Source organism: Saccopteryx leptura, chromosome 9, assembly GCF_036850995.1.
Source record: "Saccopteryx leptura isolate mSacLep1 chromosome 9, mSacLep1_pri_phased_curated, whole genome shotgun sequence".
Classification (NCBI taxonomy): domain Eukaryota; kingdom Metazoa; phylum Chordata; class Mammalia; order Chiroptera; family Emballonuridae; genus Saccopteryx; species Saccopteryx leptura.
Window position 1 is genome coordinate 36,861,897 of NC_089511.1, and position 16,855 is coordinate 36,878,751.

The following is a 16,855-nucleotide window of genomic DNA, read 5'->3' on the forward strand; positions in this document are numbered from 1 at the left end:
TATACTGAGAGCAGCGTCGAAGTTGAGGGAAGAGGGCAATGGATTTCTCCTATGTGACTCTTGAGTACCTTCTCCTTTCCCCTGAAACTTCATATACCTTTTTTCTCATTCTGACTTTCAACCATCGAAGGGCGCCTGCGTACTTCCCATCAGCAGATCTACACAGGGACTGCGTCCCCCGGGTGTGCTCTGCCTTTCCGTCCTGTTACTGGGGATGCCGTCTTCCTCTGCCTTCTCAAGTCCCTCGCTCCAACAGTGTTTCCCTCTTCTGTGTCATCAGGTTTTCCCTATTTACTGGATCACTCCTGTCAGCATATATATTGGCTAGAATATTACCCATTTTCAGTCTTTAAAAAAAGCTTCTTTCTATATCCTTCTCTAGAGATGACTTATTTCTCTCCTTTCATACAGCTACACGGGCTGTATGCTTGCTTAACTTTTGAAGAAGCAGCTAAGCGGTCTTTCAAAATGGTATTTGCATTTTACACTCTTTTTTAGCAATGTATTTGAGTTCTGTTTCATGTCCTGACATTTAAAAATTTTACCATTCTAGGCCCTGGCCGGTTGGCTCAGTGGTAGAGCGTCGGCCTGGCGTGCAGGAGTCCCGGGTTCAATTCCCGGCCAGGGCACACAGGAGAAGCGCCCATCTGCTTCTCCACCCCTCCCCCTCTCCTTCCTCTCTGTCTCTCTCTTCCCCTCCCGCAGCCAAGGCTCCATTGGAGCAAAAGTTAGCCCGGGCGCTGAGGATGGCTCCATGGCCTCTGCCTCAGGTGCTAGAATGGCTCTGGTTGCAACAGAGCAACACCCCAGATGGGCAGAGCATTGCCCCCTGGTGGGCATGCCGGGTGGATCCCGGTCGGGCGCATGCGGGAGTCTGACTGCCTCCCCGTTTCCAACTTCAGAAAAATACAAAAAAAAAATTTTTTTTTTACCATTCTAATGGCAGGAATAGTAGTATCTCATTGTGATTTTGAGTTGCATTTCCTTAATGGATAACAATGTTAAGCACCTTTTCATGTGCTCATTGGCTATTCATATGTTCTTTTGTAATGTCTCTTTTTTTCTTGAAGACTATTTATTCATTTTTAAAGAGGGGAGAGAGAAAGTGGGGGGAGCAGGAAGCATCAACTCCCATATGTTCTTTGACCAGGCAAGCCCAGGGTTTTGAACCAGCAACTTCAGCGTATCCACCGCGCCACCACAGGTCAGGACGTAAAGTGTCTATTTTGGAGGGTTTCCTCAGGAGGATGGGGCTTCCAGTTGACCTGTGAACCGGACCTGGATAACTGGAGGCTCTTCACCTCCTCTCTTGTCCTTGGAACATATGCTCTGTAATCCATTCTTACAGCCGTAGCCCATTCAAGGGCACAGCCTTGAGAGAGTTGTTGAGACCATCTGGACAGATATGTGACTGAATACAGTTAAGGCCTCGATATAAACTTATAAGATTCCGGAAGTGGGTGTGGAGATCTGCTTGTCTCTCAGCGCCCAAGGTAAGCCTCTGAAGTTCCCTATGTATGTGTGAGGAGAGTTGGAGGCAGAACTGGAGCCCTGCCAGACGTGCTCTCTGAGGCAATGTGTGGGGCCACGGAGCATGTGGGACAATTAAACAATGTTTAAATATTAGATCTGCTACTGACCAATATGGAATAGCCTACTAATTAAGTCTTTTGCTTATTTACCCCCCAGTTGTGTTGTCTTTTTATTATTGAAACATAGGAGTTTGTTTATCAATCTTTTGGATACAAGTCCTTTGTCAAATATATGTTATGAATTTTTTCTCCCAGTCTGTGGCTTGCTTTTTCTTTCTTTTAATGATGTATTTTGAGGAACAGATATGATTAATTTTGATGATATCCAGTTTATCAATTATTTTATTTTTAGTGTTTTCTGCGTCCTTTTAAGAAACTTTTGCCTACCCCAAGTTTGCCTCCAAGTTACCAAAATTTCTCTTAGAAGATTTGTTGGTAACTATAACTTCTACATTTTGTTCTATAATCAACCTATTTTATCTGAAAACATCTTTATTTCAACTTCATTCTTTAAGGACATTTTCTCTGGACATTAAATTCTGGGCTGGCAGGTTTTTTCCCCCTTTTAACATTTTATCTTCCTGTCTTCTGACCTCTGTAGTTTCTGATGTGATGTGAGTGGTAATTCAGGTTATTGTTCCACTTTTTCTTTGGCTGCTTTCAAGATTTTCTCTTTATTATTGGTTTTACCAGTTTGACCATGATATGGGTAAGGATGTTTTTGTTTTGCTTTATTTTTATTCTACTGTGCTTTGCTGGCCTGCTTGAATATGTGAATTTATTTCTTTTTCCAAAACTTGAGAACATTTCAACTATTATTTCTTCAAATACTGATTTTGATCTTTCTCATTCCCCTTGTCTCTGGTATGCTAGACATTTTTGAATTGTTCCACAGGCCTAAGGCTATCCACATGTGCCTCAGAGAAGATGTCTTGGTAATTCTCCTGTCCTATCTCCAGTTTTTCTCACACATAGGCAGGAAAGGCCATGGAGTAGAGTTGGCCATAGGTATAGGCTCTTCGTGTCTGGGAGCTGTTAGGGATCTAAACCATTGTGCTAACTTTTGTCTAATCTCTAGAAATTCACTAGAGTTGAGTGCTTTTCTATCTTTTTTAAAAATAATTTTTCTTGATGCCTTAAAGAAATGGGAGTTTCTTTTCTATTTCTCCTCTATTCCTTAACTTCCAACCGTTTCTAAGCAGTTAAATGCTTTTCTTACCTGTTTGTGATGGCCTCCTCTCCCTCCCTCTGCTGTGCCAAGAATGAAGGCGACCGTGTGTGTCTGCTTTTGGATTTCATTTTGTTAGGTTTAATTGCACCCTCTGCTCTGTGATGTACTTGAGGAGACTATGATTTTGTGGTTAACCGCCTTTTTCTTGTTGTTAGGGCAGGAGCAACATTCTCTTACAACTTTCTACAACCTATGTAGAAGTATTCTCCAGGTTTTGACATGCAACATTTAAATTAAAATTTTTTTTCATTTTAAACACTTTCTAATTTCCTTGATGATTTTTTTCAATGACACATGCATATTTCTGGTATTTTAAAATGTCAAAATATACAGATTAAAAACATTATTTTTATTATTGATCCTTAACTTATTTATCTTTTGATGCAATTAAGGCAGGTGTGCTTTGGAGTGTTTAATACTTGTTATGATTCGCCTTATATTTTTGAATGGATCCGTTTTTATAAATGTTGCATGTAAATGAAAAGAGTGTATTCTTTAGTTATTGGTTCATTGGATCAAGCTGTTGTTCAACTCTTCTTTCTAAATCTATTAACTTTTGTCCTCCTGATTGTAAATTGCTGAGCGATGCATGCTCTCCTACTAGAATTGTGGATTCACCAGTTCCTTCTTGTAATTCTTTAATTTTTGCTTATATATTGTAAGCTACATTATTAAGTGTGTATAAGTTTAAAATTACACCTTTATTATTGTGTGGTGACCTGCTTTTTGCCTTCAAGGTTATTAAACTTTAGTTTATGCTCTTCACTCTGGTTTCCTTTTTGTCTTTGGTTTGTAGGAATTTCTCCCCCCCCTTGAATTATAGATTAAACTCCCCTCTCCCATTTTGTCCTACATGTTAGTGTGTGTGTGCGTGCGTGTGTGTATGCGTGTGTGTGCGTGTGTGTATGGTGACAGTTGCTGAGGCCGACTGTGTGAAGTCTGTTTACTCTGGCCCCACATTCTATGAAGGCCTCTCTAGCCTCCTTCCAGCATGGCCTTTAATCTTTCTCTTTCATTACTAACTGCTTTTGTTTTCAAATTTCCATTCACTTTCCCTAGCAAGGGACCCTGTAATCATTTTGCTCCAGATCTACTTTAGGAGACCTGGCCTACCTATGAGTTAACTGCCCTTGGGACGGGTGCTCATCCCTAATCTAGGTAGGTCTGTGTGCTGGGCAGTTTCACGTTCAGAGAGCTATGGAACGGCAAAGTGGCCAGTTTGGCCCTTTTGTCTATAGCTGTTAGTAAACTGGCCCTTGTTTGGTTGTTGGCCTTAGCTTCTGTAGCAAAGAGCTCTCAGTTCAGAATCTGCTGCCTCATTGCAGTACAACATGGTGCCTCACTGCATTTGCAGAGCCCCACTTGGAAGTCAGGACCTTTAGCTAGGCTCTGAGGAAGGCTTGAAGTTTACATTTAGGGAGTTCTAATTGGTGCCTTTGCCTCTCAAGCCAGCTCAGAATTCATTATCAGGACTTCTCCACCACCACTCCAGTCATTTGTCTCAAAGTTTATCGCACATGGAGTCTATTTAAAGTTATGCTTGGAAATGGTTCTGAAATTGAAAGAAAAAAATGCAGAGCATGGGAAACAGACTCTTATGATATTTTATGTAAGGGAAATCTTGCCTGTCTGGGATCAGGTCTGCAGTCTTATTTCATAGCTATTCTGATCTTGAGAACCTGTCCAAGTGTGGGAAAAATCTCCCCATTTGAAACAGTAGGATCTATTATTCACTTCAAATTTGAGAAACTTTAGGAGCAACTCTTGTATATTCATCTCATGTACTTGTTTATCAGCATCCTTGGTCAGTGATGCAAGAGATTCACCAACCTTAAATCACAGAGTGATAGGTTATTGGAGCTGGAAGGAATCGCAGGAATGCCCTCCAGCTGTCTTGCTTTACCATAACATAACTGAGGTCCAGAGAGGGGAAGGGGCCAGCCCAAAGTCTCACATTGGCTCAGGGCAGGGATGGGAGAAGGACCCTGCTCCCTTAAACCTCCCCTAAACCTCCCCGTCTGGGCACCTTCCTTTTATACTTCGAAAGGAAAAGCACTTACTCATGCTTGAAATCTCAGTATTGTTTTGTCAGAGTTGATTTAGAATTTGCAGTGACCGGAATGTCTAGAAATTAAAGCTTACGAGAGCTGTGGTCCCTTGGTGTGTAATTGTAAACAGAGGTGAATGACTTGAATGGGGGTAGGATCCATGCACAGGGCCTTTGGTGGTGCAAGAGATTATATTATTAATGCTGCCCTAGGCCTTGTGTCATCTCACCCAGCTCAGACGGAGGACAATGGATCCCACATCTTGTCCTCATTGTTATGGGTTTCCCTTTTAATTCTTTCTTTGGTCAATTTCCTGCCTTCTTCCCTTCTTCTGCCACTTTTTTATATACCATTAACCCCTCATTTCTGTATTTTTTGTTTCTTTCCCTACTAACCTCTGACATAAAGTATTAATTTTTGGCATTTCCCCCCCCCCTTTGAAGTTCTCCTCCTGGCTACAAAAACTTCCAATTAAATTTTTTAAATAAAGGATAGAAGTTAAAAGCAACTGCCGCCTGGGGTTAGCAGGATAGAAACTTGTAGTTGCTTGAAGCTGTACTTCAAAAAGAGAAAACTCAATTTTAAAAGTATAGAAGTTTATTCATAAAATACATTGTGTTCAAAAAATGACGCTGGATACTCCAGGCTATAGAGGAGTCAAACTGTAGGTCACTTGTTTTGTTGAATTTATTTATAGAATATTCTTTTTCTGTGCAGTGTTTTTTTTCCTAAATAAAAGTAAAGGAAAAATTTTAAGCATCTGGATTTTTGTTTATTTTTTTCTCGGTAACATTATTTAATTTAATATTGAGATTTACATCTTTATTAACTAAAGAACTTTTAGAGAGTTCTTACATATATTTCTTTTATGTGCTATTTTATACATACAAAAGAATATATGAATGTATCCTATCCTAGACTTCTCTCTCTCTTTTTTTTTAGCAGTTTCTTTTATTTTTAAATTCTACTTACAATAGAATCTCCAGAAAGTGTGGATGTATTCTGAGAAGTCAGTCATCCTCCCCAGGCCTGAGGAGTCAGTGTGGTGCTGGTTTTACCAGGAGGAAACACCTGCTCAGGCCTTTCGTATCTGCTGGCTCAGAATATTCCAGCCACTCCTTTAATTCTGCCTTTGGAGGCCCCAAACCAAGTGTGAGCTTCCTAGAAAATCTGTAGCCAACCAGTAACACAGTTAAAAGAAGGGAAACCTCTGAACCCCCCCACCCCCAATTTTCATCCTAAATCTGAGGAAATAGTCAAGGAGCAGAAAAATAAACAATCATCACTGAATGCAGTGTGTCTCGAACAGCAGGCTGTTACCATTGCTGGACCATGAAATTAATTTAAAATTAAGGCTCATGACCTGCATTAAAACAAGAGAAGTGAACAGAAAGTCCAAACATGCGGCACAGTGAAGGTAAGTATTACTTCGTGAATCTTTACATAATGTGTCTGTCTGTGTGTACACACACACGAACATGACATAAATGATTTCTTACCAGGAGTTGAAGTGAAAGAAGTTAGAGATGCAGACTGGCTTCAGGGTACAGAGCTTCTCCTGGGTGCCAAGCCCTTCCCTCCGGTCGGACTTTCGCCTTTACCACGGAAACCTGTGCTCTGCAGGTCCTATTGCATTGTGTTTTTTGTTTGTTTGTTTGTTTGTTTTACAGGGGCAGAGAGAGAGTCAGAGAGAGGGATAGATAGGGACAGACAGGAACGGAGAGAGATAAGCATCAATCATCAGTTTTTTGTTGCGACACTTTAGTTGTTCATTGATTGCTTTCTCATATGTGCCTTGACCACGGGCCTTCAGCAGACTGAGTAACCCCTTGCTCGAGCCAGCGACCTTGGGTCCAAGCTGGCAAGCTTTTTGCTCAAGCCAGATGAGCCCGCGCTCAAGCTGGTGATCTCGGGGTCTCAAACCTGGGTCCTCCACATCCCAGTCCAACACTCCATCCACTGCGCCACCTCCTGGTCAGGCGCATTGTGCTTTTTGAAGGATACTATTTTTTTCCTCGTTTCCTGTGCTCACATGACCACCTTTCTCCATGTTCATATCCAGTCTCTCTAGTCCAGTCATTGTCATCTGCCATCTGGAAGACTACCTTCTGTAGAGGGCTGGTGGGGTTTGTGAGCTGAGCAAGGAAGGTGATATTGACCACAACATGGCAATGGCAAGCAGAAGCCCTGTTGGGAGAGGCTTGGGCAGTTCCTCTAGGCCTGGTCCGCTCAGAGGCCAGACACGGGGATTGCTGTTCAGAAGAGGAGGGGCTGCAGAGGGACTCTCAGGGGAGAGGGGCGTCATATGTCTAGGTGGTAATCTTCAGCAGCACAGTGTGGCTGGCATCTAGGTCAGGGCAGCTTGAAGTCTTGTAACCACAAGGCTCTGTCTTCTCGATGGCCTTCAAAAGCTGGGTGTAGTTTTGTGGACTACGCAAGGCAGGAAGGTCCTAAATGTCTAAAAAATCTGTTAGCTTGGGTTATTTTTAAGCGATTGGATGTGCAAAAAAATTGAGGTTGGTGCCAGTGCACTTTTGAGTCTACAGTGATGAAACAAACAACCTTAAGGCCACTATACACAGCCCTCTTTGGCTCATTTACAGGAGTGAGTAAAAAGTAGTTTACAGCTATCTGTTTGTTCCTGTATTACTTATTAATCATAACCTGCATGTCTTTTTTCATAAGAATGACTGTAGGCCTACTTTTGCCCACCCCTTTCTCATATACAATCTGCTCTCCACACAGAAACCTGTGTGGAGGTTTCTAAGTGCAGACCAGGGCTTGTTACTCCACTGCTTTTTTATTGTTTCCATTTGCCTGTTACACCTTTGCACACCTTTTTATTTTTAGCCTTTCTCAATGGCTTGGTTCATGTGTATCAGTTGTATATAGCATACAGTTGAATCTTTTTTTCTTTTAATAAGTTGATTAGTCCTCTCAATGGACTTAAGCCCACTAACATTAATTAATGGTCTCAATTATAATTATATTATAAAATATAATTTTATAATTTTATGTGTATTATATTTGCTAGATTTGTTTCTATCATTGATATTTTCTTTGTTTAAATTTATTTGCTATTTGAGAAGATTGGTATTGTTGTTCTAGTAATCACCTTTGAACTTAATCTTAAAAAACCCCAAATATGCACTGGCCAGGTAGCTCACTTGGCTAGAGCGTTGTCCCAGTACACCACCGTTGGGGTTCAATCCCCAGTCAGGAACGAACAAGAATCAACTAATGAATGCAAAAATAGGTGGAACAACAAATCAATGTTTCTCTCTCTCTCAAATCAATAAATTAAAAAAAAAAAACCCCAACCTCCAAACATGTGATTAGGATAGACTTTCCTGCTCTGGACATTTTATATGAATGGAATCATATAATACATAGTCTTTTATGACAGGCTTCTTTCACTTATTGTAATGTTTTCAAGGTTTATTCATGTTGCAGTTAGTATATATCAGTTCTTCATGCCTTTTTTAGAGAGACAGAGACATAAGAAGCATAAACATGTAGTTGTGTCACTTTAGTTGTTCATTAATTGCTTCTCAGATGTGCCTTGATCAGTGGGCTTTAGCCAAGCCCGTGAACTCTTGCTCAAGCTAGCGACCTTGGGCTTCAAGCCAGCAACCTTTAGGCTCAAGCCAGCTACCATGAGATCATGTTGATTATCCCACACCCAAGCCAGATGAGCCTGCACTCAAGCCGGCGACTTCAGGGTTTCAAACCCGAGATACTCTATCCACCCTGCCACCACTGGTCAGGCCAGTTCTCTATCCCTTTTTATGGTTAAATAATATTTCACTGTCTAACTATACTACATTTTGTTTATCCATTTATCAGTTAATGGAAATTTGGGTTCTTTCTACTTTTTGACTATTATGAATAATGCAAGCACTCATGTACAAGTTTTTGTGAATATAATTTTTATTTCTCTTGAGTATATGCTTAGGAATTACTAGGTCATGTGGTGAGTGAATGGTCTACATTAAACATTTTGAGAAACTACCAAATGGTTTTTCAAGGTGGCAGCATCATTTTATATTCCCACCAGTAGTGTATGGGTGTTCCAATTTTTCCCACATTCTCTTAAATGCTTACTATTGTGTCCTTTTTTTATTATAGCCATTCTAGTGGATGTCAAGTGGTGTCTCACTGTGGCTTTTTAAAAATTCATTTTAGAGAGGAGAGAGAGTGAGAGAGAGAGAGAGAGAGAGAGAGAGAGAGAGAGAGAAAGAGAGAGAGAAAGGGAGGGGAGGAGCAGGAAGCATCAACTCCCATATATGCCTTGACCAGACAAGTGCAGGGTTTTGAACCAGCAACCTCAGCATTCTAGGTCGACGCTTTATCCACTGCGCCACCACAGGTCAGGCCTCACTGTGGTTTTTATTTGCATTTTCCTGATTTCTAATGATGCTAAGCATCTTGAAATGTGCTTATTGATTGAAATTCTTTGCCTATTTATAAATTGGGTTATCTTCTTATTATTGAGCTACAAGTTTTTAAAATATATTTTGGATACAAGTACAATGTCAGATTAGTAAAATGATCCCTCATTTTGTGGATTGTGTTTTTTTACTTCCCTAATAGTGTCCTTGAAAGCACAAAATTTTTAAGTACTTATGAAATCCAATTTATTTATTTTTTCCTCTTGGTTGTTGTACTTTTAGTGTTATGCTAAGTAGGCTTTTCTTAATCCAAAATCATGAAGGTCTATGTTTATATTTTCTTTTGAGAGTTTTATAATTTTACCTTTTATATTTCGGGTTTTGATGCATTTTGAGTTAATTTTTGTGTATAGTATAAGGAAGGGGCTCATTTATTAATTTTTTTGTGTGTGTATTCAGTTGATTTAGCACTATTTGTTGAAAATACTATTCTTTCTCTTTTTTAGCCATCTTGGCACTTTTGTCAAATGTCAGTTCACTATAAGTGGTAAAGATTTATTTCTGGACTCTCAATTGTATTTCTGGACTCTCAATAGATCTACATGTCTACCCTTATGCCAATGCAACACTGTCCTGATTAGGGTAGCTTTGTAGTAAATTCTGAAATGTGGCAGTGGGAGTCCTCCAATTTGTCCTTTTTCAAAATTGTTTGGGTATTCTGGGTAGTTCCATTTCCATATGTACTTTAGGATAGCTGGTCAATCAATGCTAAAAGATCACAGCTGGAGTTTTGATGGGGATTTAGTTGAATATATAGACCAATTTGGGGTATTGTATCTTAATAATATTAAGTTTTCTGGTCCATGAACATGGGATGTCTTTCCATTTGCTTAAGTCTTCTTTAATTTCTTTCAATATGTTTTGTATATATTTTTGTATTTATATTTGCAGATCAAGAATATTATACTTGGCCCTGGCCGGTTTGCTCAGTGGTAGAGCGTCGGCCTGGTGTGTGGATGTCCTGGGTTCAATCCCTGTCAGGGTACACAGGATAAGCACCCATCTGTTTCTCCACCCCTCCCTCTCTTGCTTCTCTCTCTCTCTTTCTTTCTCCTCCCACGGCCATGGCTCAATTGGAGCAAGTTGGCCCTGGGCTCTTAGGATGGCTCCGTGGCCTCTGCCTCAGGCACTAAGAGAAGCTCGGTTGCTGAGCAACAAAGCAGCAGCCCCAGATTGGCAGAGCAGCACCCCTAGTGGGTTTGCTGGATCCCTAGTGGTTGGGGTGCTATGTAAATCTGTCTCTCTGCCTCCACTCCTCTCACTGAAAAAAAAAAAATTAGGCCCTGGTCAATTGGCTCAGCAGTAGAGCATAGGCCCAGCGTGTGGAAATCCTGAGTTGGATTCCCTGCCAGGGCACACAAGAAAAGCACCCATCTGCTTCTCCACCCTTCCCCCTCTACTTTCTCTCTAACTCTCTCTTCCCCTCTTGCAGCCAAGGCTCCACTGGAGCAAAGTTGGCCCAGGCGCTGAGAATGGCTCCTTGGCTTCCACCTCAGGTGCTAGAATGGCTTTGGTTGCAATGGAGCAATGCCCCAGATGGGCAGAGCATCACTCCCTATTGGGCATGCTGGGTGGATCCTGGTTTGGTGCATGCAGGAGTCTATCTCTCTGCCTCCCCACTTCTCACTTCAGAAAAATACAAAAATAAAATTAAATCTTTTCTGTTAAGTTTATTCTTAAGTATTTTAAAATTTTTGGTGGAATTATGAATGTTAACTGTTTTCTTAATTTCAATTTTGGATTACTGATTGATAGTGTAGAGAAATGTAATTGATTTTCTATATTGATCTTATACCCTGCAACCTTGCTTACTTCATCTATTCTTGTAGTTTTGGGCAGTTTTAAAAAAATTTTATTTATTTATTTATTTATTTATTTAACATTTAAAAAATACTTTATTTATTCATTTTAGATAGAAAATAGAAAGAAAAGGGGGAAGGAGGAGGAAGCATCAACACCCATATGTGCCTTGATGAGGCAAGTTCAGGGTTTTGAACTGGCGACCTCAGTGTTCCAGGTCTATTTATTGATTTTAGAGAAAGAAGAAAGAGAGAGAGAAAGGCAGGTGGGAGGAGCAGGAAGCATCAGCTCATAATTGTTTCTCATATGTGCCCTGACTGGGCAAGCCCAAGATTTCAAACTGGTGATCTCAGCATTCTAAGTTGAAGCTTTATCTACTGTGCCACCACAGGTCAGGCATTTTAGCAGATTTAAAAGGATTTTCTATATATGATGTCATGGTATCTGCAAATAGAGATAGTTTTACTTCTTCTAATCTGCTTACCTTTTATTTCTTTTTCTTGTCTAATTGTCCTGGCTAGACCCTCTAGTACAATATTGAATAGTGGTGGTATGAACAAATATCCTTGTCTTGTTCTTGATTATGGGGAGAAAGCATTCAACTTTTTACTGTTAATTATAGTGTTTGCTATGGGTTTTTCATAGATGTCCTTTATCAGAATGAGGAAGTTACTTTCTATTCTAGTGTTTAATCATGAAAGGGTATTGTATTATACACTTATCAAGATGATCACATGTTTGTCCTTTATTCTACTGAAAAAGTGTACTGCACTGGTTTATTTTTGGATATTAAGCCAACTTTGCATACATGGGATGCATCCTACTTGGTCATGGTATATAATTAGTTGTATAAGTTGCTGGATTTTGTTTGTTAGTATTTGATATAAATTTTCTTGTGATGCCTTTGCCTAGTTTTGGTATAAGTGTAATACTGGGTCCATAGAATTAGTTGGGAAGGATTTTTTTCTCAGCTATTTTTGGAAGATTTTTGAAGAATTGATATTAATTCTTCTTTAGATGTTGGGAAGTATTCATCAGTGAAGCCAATGAATCTTGGTTTCTCCTTTGTGGGAAGTGTAAAATGATTAAGTCTCTTTTTCAATAATCAGATTTAATGTAAATGCTATACACATACCAGTTAAAAGGTAGCGATTGTCAGATTAGATGAAAAGTAAGACTCAACTATATACTGCTTACAGAAAACACATTTTAAAATATACAGATATAAATAGGTTAAAAGTAAAATGATGAAAAAATATATACTGTGTAACTCCAATCAAATGAAGGCTTAAATGGCTATTTGACCTGCTGTCACAAATGCCGCCCGACTTTCACACCATGCTTTGAGTTGGTAATTGGCTAACCTGACCCTGAATTTTCTTTCTTCAGCACTTTAGTAGCACTCAGCAACAGGTAAACTATCAGAGTCTTTGTATAACTATTCCCCCATGTCTATAAAATGCTAGAAATAAAGCTCATGAGCCAAAAATTGGATTATTGGGCCCTGGCCTGTTGGCTCAGCAGTAGAGTGTTGGCCCAGCATGTGGAAATTCTGGGTTCAATTTCCAGTCAGGGCACACAGGAGAAATGACCATCTGCTTCCACCCCTCCATCTCTCTCTCTCTCTCTTCTCCTCCTGCAGCCATGGCTCGAATGGTTTGAGCAAACTTGGCCCTGGGCGCTGAAAATGGCTCCATGGCCTCTGCCTCAGGTGCCAAAATAGCTCGGTTGCTGAGCAACGGAGCTGTGGCCCAGCTGGGCAGAGTATCGCCTGGTAGGGGCTTGCTGGATGGATCCCGGTTGGGGCGCATGCGGGAGTCTGTTTCTGCCTCCCTGCTTCTCACTTAATAAAATAAGAAAAAAACAAAAACAAAACTGGGTTATCTTTTCACTCTTCTCTGTGGCTTTGTTTAAAATCACAGCAGCACCTCTTTTCAGCCAGAACCACCATCTTCTAGTAATTCACCAAAATAACTACCACGAAAGGAAAGAGGAGAGGTACCTGCTTTCTGTTTTCTAGGTCTTTTAGAAAACATGGAGTTCTTTGGCCACTCACATGTGAATCTATAAGAAAGGTGATATCGCAGACATCAAGGGAATAGGCACCATTCAAACAGGAATGCTCTGCAAATGTTACTATGGCAAAACTGGAAGCGTCTATAGTATTACCCAGCATGCAGTGGGCATTGTTCTGCACAAACAAGTTAAGGGCAAGAGTCTTGCCAAGAGTATTAATGTACGTATTGAGCCTATTAAGCACTCCAAGAGCCAAGATAGCTTTCTGAAACGTGTGAAGGAAAATGATCAGGAAAAGAAGAAAGCTAAAGAGAAAGGTACCCGAGTTCAACAAAAGTGTCAGTCTGCTCCGTCCAGGGAAGCATTTTGTGAGAACCAATGGGAAGCAGCATGAGCTGCTGGAACCCATAAAAGACTCTGTACTGATTTAAAATAAAATAAAATAAAATCACAGCAAGAAACTCATATGCCTTGATTTCTTATGATGGCGATAGTATGACTGGTGAAGAACCATAGGAGCCCTACTCTGTGTGAAGCGCAGGTGATGAGGGGTACTCCCCACTCTCGGGAGCTGGCAGTGTGGCAGGGAAGTTACATGTGATTGGAAGCCATGGATTCCATGGAGAAAGCATGGGGGAATCACAACATTTCAAAATTAAATCTTTTCAACATTTGTTCTTCAAACATTTATGGGAGTCAGGAAGATGTGGATTCAAGTCCCGGTTCTTCATTTGTCAGCTGGCGTGCCTTTGGACAAATCGCTTAACTGTTCTGAGTTGTGGTATATAAAATAGACTTCATAACGTGTAGCTTGTTTGATGCTGGGTTAAATAAGACACTACATGTAAAACAGCACTTGATTTTTTTTTTTTTTACATTTTATTTATACATTTTCTTTTTTTTTAGAGAGGAGACACAGAGAGAGAAAGAGACAGAGAGAGGAAAGAGATAGAACAGAGGGAGGAGCAGAAAGCATCAACTCCCATATATGCCTTGACCATGCAAGCCTGGGGTTTCGAACTGGTGACCTCAGCGTTCCAGGTCGATGCTTTTGCCCACTGTGCCACCACAGGTCAGGCAGCACTTGATTTTTAACAGGCACTTAATAAGCGTTCATTTTTTCTTTTTCCTCTGAAGGATTTCAGATTTTAAAAATGAGCCTGGCTGAGTAGCTCAGTTGGTTAGAGTGTTGTCCAACATGCCAAGGTGGGTTCGATCTCTGGTCAGGGCACATACAGGTATCAACTAATGAACTCATAAATAAGTGGAACAACAAATCAAGATATCTCTCTGTGTTTCTCTAGAATCATTAAGTTAAAAAATTTAATAAAAAATGGCTCTTTTTACAAATTTAAACATTAGACTGTGTTGGGTAAACAATTTTTCTCTAAGTTCGCTCGCTTGTATTGGGGCAGTGCCCTGTGTGTATAGTCTATGGAAGGCTGCAGGTGCTTGCCCTCAGGGTGGCAGAGTGCAGAGTGTGGATTGTCTTCCTGCTTGGGAGGGGCCATTGTTTGCTGGAGAAGGGATTCCCCCCCCCCCCCCCCCCCGCCTGTTTTGCTGGAGAGCGCAGAGAGACAGAGAGAGATTAGAGAGAGACAACTGAGGGGCTGAGGAGCCCTGCTGAGGCTGGTGGGGGCCTGTGAGTCTGGGAGGGTCTGGAGAATGAGTTGGGGCTTTGGGAGTCCCGAGTGAGAGGGAAGCGGTCTTCCCTACCTGTTTGCTTGTCTGCAGTTATGAGACTTTAATAAACGGAATGGCCCACCATTTTCTGGCTTCACAGTTCTTTTACTGTCTGCCCGAATCCAATGGGAACCTGCATGGCCAGGGCGGTGGCCACTGGCCTTTACAGACCACTTATCAATATTTTAATAATTTTTAAGCTTTTAGGAACATCATATCTACACGTGTGTTGTGTTACACAGCTGAGCTCTTTTTAATTCATTCTGGGTTAGAAAACCCCTTTGACATGAAAAAATACGGCTTGCAAATACCCATTTACCCAAATGTATGTTGTGTTTGTGATTATTATATAAACGCACTGTAAATTGCAGGTTAATCAATATTTGCTTGGCATATGAAAGAAAATCTGTTTCTTTGACAGGAAATAACAGAATAAAATTGCTAAGAGAGGGTTGAATGTTTTAGTAACTTATTCAGGCCTTAATAGGAATCTCATTGTCATTTGCGATTGGTAGGGAAGGGAAACCAGAACCTGCTGACTCGGCAGGCTTTGTGTGTTTACACTTCCCTGCTGCCTGGGGAGGCGGGGTACTTAGCAGTCTTTTCTGTTTGTCACCACTTCATACTTTCTGGCTTACCAAACTTTCTCTCTTTTTATAAATTCATGTAAATGTAACATGACTGTAAGGTATTTTCCCCGCCGAGGAAGAAAGAAGGGTGTAGCCACCAAGTGTGATAAGCAAAAGCTTTATTTAGTAGAGTGCTTCCTTGATGAGGTTCTCTGGACGGGGAGATGGGGGCCAGAGAAGTCGTGCGGCCTCCCTTGTTTGGGGATAATTTATAGCGTCGGTAGGGTGGTCCGGTTGATATGACGTGGCAAAATTTCACTGGCTGACAGACAGTCGTTCTTTTTCAAAGGGCTCCTGGGAAGTTTCTTTTGGCATGCATGGGTGTGGGTGGTCCCAGCCAAAGTTCCCAGGCCTGGTTCCTTATGGGACTTTCCCTCATTGCCAACCGACCTCACATTCTGACCTTTTATGTTAGATAGGGGCGCCGCTATTCATCTGGCTATTTCCTGCTGGTTAGGATCCTCGTGGGAGGGGAGGTCAGAAGGTGGTGGCTCTGAGGGGAGTTGCATATATGGGTGTAGGAGCATCTGTTTGTGACTAGAGAAACTTCACAGATGTGGTCCTGTAAGGATTTAAAAAAGAGGAGTAAATATGAGTAATATGTTGATAATTAGAAGAGGACCTAGGATAGGGGCAGCCCAGGTGAGGATGGGTGGCTGCCACCAGGAGTTAAGCAGGTTGTAGGAGGAGAGGTCCTTGTGCAGTTTTTCTTGTAGATGGTTGAGGACCCCGATGCTTTCTTCCATTGGGCCAGTCTCATTGAACAGCAGTGCTTCTTGCTTTAGCTCACTCTGGATGCAGGTTTCTGGTGGGAGGGATAGGAGCAACAGGAGGATCTGCAGGGCCCAACCTTTTAGTGAGCTGGAGATGGGTAGGGCCCAGTGGTTCCAATTGCCAGCAGTCCGTATGTGGTCCCGTCCACCTGGGCCGCAGACAGCCAGGCTAGAGATCCCTCAGAAGAACCCTGTCTCCTGGCTGGAGGGGGACCGCTGGGTGTGCTTCATCTGGACCCCCTATGGGAGGAAGGGTCTGGTCCACATGTTCCCTGAGAAGATGGTGGAGCAAAGACAGAAAGGGAAGGTAGGCGGCAAGAGGAGGGGGACTTGGCCAAGAGAGCAAAATTGGGAATTCAGTGTCGAAAGAAGCATATTAGAATGAGTAAAGAAAGAATCCGAAGGAGTGTGAGAAAGGGGACTCTGCCCAAACTGCATGTCAGGAGTGGTGCGCGAAGGAGAAATGAAGGGGCCTCATCCACTCCTACAACCGAGACCTGTGATGGAACTAGAGGCACAGAGCGCAGTGGCAAAACATAGAAGGCAGCCCCTGTGTCCACAAGAAATGAGATGGACTTACCCGCTCCTGTAGCCTTACCCTGGGCTCGACGAGGGTGATGGGGGTCTTCGAGTCCGGGCTGCGTCAGTTGTCCACGAGGCCTAGGAGTTCGAGCGATGAGCCCACCTGGCTG

At 41.7% G+C, this 16,855-nt stretch overlaps 1 pseudogene; it reads left to right on the plus strand.

The window, feature by feature from the left end:
- The first annotated feature begins 13,032 nt into the window (after positions 1 to 13,032).
- On the plus strand, positions 13,033 to 16,827 carry LOC136381467 (large ribosomal subunit protein eL21-like; annotated as a pseudogene).
- Positions 16,828 to 16,855: the final 28 nt, after the last annotated feature.